Source organism: Tupaia chinensis, unplaced genomic scaffold (genome assembly GCF_000334495.1).
Source record: "Tupaia chinensis unplaced genomic scaffold, TupChi_1.0 Scaffold000140_1, whole genome shotgun sequence".
In the NCBI taxonomy this organism is placed as follows: domain Eukaryota; kingdom Metazoa; phylum Chordata; class Mammalia; order Scandentia; family Tupaiidae; genus Tupaia; species Tupaia belangeri.
Genome location: NW_006159610.1, coordinates 7,242,190 through 7,243,813, shown reverse-complemented (window position 1 = coordinate 7,243,813; position 1,624 = coordinate 7,242,190). Strand labels below are relative to the sequence as shown.

General features: G+C 56.6%; 1 protein-coding gene across 6 annotated transcripts in view; it reads left to right on the top strand.

Moving 5' to 3' along the window:
* The window catches only part of HIPK2 (homeodomain interacting protein kinase 2), a 246,202-nt gene that overhangs the window by 98,267 nt on the left and 146,311 nt on the right, over positions 1–1,624 (top strand). The window lies entirely within an intron of this gene.

Below are 1,624 nucleotides of genomic sequence, written 5' to 3'. Positions count from 1 at the left end.
CGGGACGTGTACTCAGTAGCCACAGACAGACTGGGCCGTGGTGTTCCCTGTGTTCAGAGGTCCTTCTGGTCCTCGTTCTCATGCCTAAGGGAGCGTGGTCTACTGTGGCAGCCATATTTGTGTGGATGTGGGCCATGAAGTAACAGCTCTTTGGCCAGAACACGAGGGACAGGCTGTTGGTGTCACTCCTTTGTCATCCACTGACCTCCAGTGAAAGATTTCTAGCCCTTTTTGTAAATCGGGGCTTCTATTGGCAAATAAGCACCCGAGGTGTGAGCCCAGGGTATAAATAGACCTGGCACCGAGAGTCAGCTGCTGCCCTCGCCCGGGAGAGCCCCGTATTCACCCCGTATTCACACCAGGGCAAGCTCCAGCAACGAGGCCGCTCCATGTGCTCGCCGGGCTCTGTGTGAGCTAGAACTCAGAGCTGTGCATCAAAAACACAAAACTTATTTAAAATATGATTTAAATCATGTAAAACCTGTTTACCCCTGAAGACCTCTAAGGACATTGTTGACGATACTGAACTCTTCAGCCTTCCTGTGCCTAATTCTTCTTCCTGTGTTTTGTTGTGCTGTGTTTGGGTAAAAGATATCTTTGTTCATCCTGGCACAGGATGGCCTGGAGGGTAACAGTCATTTCTGGAAGCGGCGGGACAGGGGACCTACGAAAGCAGCTTGGGAATAGAGCTGCCGGCGGGAGACGCATGGAGCTCCGTGTGAAGTCTCATGTGTAGGTCACGGGCTCGCCCTGCCGTTAAGGACAGGGACCTCTAGGAGCAGAGAGGGGACAGGCTGTTACTGCTCAAAGGCCATGGCCTTGGAAGTCCAGAGGGAGAACAAGTCCTCGAGGACTTTGTCCTCGGGCCTGGTGTCCAGAGGTCCCACGTTGTGACGGCCTGACACGTGCTGCGGGCGGCTGCGGGTCTCGCCCTGCCGTTAAGGACAGGGACCTCTAGGAGCAGAGAGGGGACAGGCTGTTACTGCTCAAAGGCCATGGCCTTGGAAGTCCAGAGGGAGAACAAGTCCTCGAGGACTTTGTCCTCGGGCCTGGTGTCCAGAGGTCCCACGTTGTGACGGCCTGACACGTGCTGCTTTCCTTACCTCGTTTTCCCCAAACCAGCTTTTCCTCCATGTCGAGCCTCCCATCTGACGGCTTTTTCTGCGTACACAGAGAAGTGGCTGTTTTTGCAGGAGGGTCTTTTGTGGTGGCTCCCCCACCCCGCTGCCTGGAGAGAGAGTCCCTTCTGGCCACCTTGGTGCTAAGTCCTGGGCCTTGGAGAGGGCCCCATGCCTGGGGGTGGCTCCCGCCGCCAGCCTGAACTATGCAGTCCAGGGCCTCCCTCCCTTTGCCCACTGGCATGGCTCTCACTGGTTCCCTTGGAAGAAACCAGAGGGCTGACAGCCTGCAAACGCCTTTGCATGGTGTCCTCGCAGCTCCGAGCACCACCTGATGCAGGCTTTCTGACACCGTTGGCAGTGTGCTGTGGTGTGAGTGTGTCCCCAAATCCGTGCGTTGTGTCGGGTGTGCTGCGGAGGTGGTGAGAGAAAAGGTAATCTGATGGCGGTAGGCAAGGCAGGGCTTCGGAGCCCCTCCTCGAGTCCTGGTGATTCGGCAGGACAGG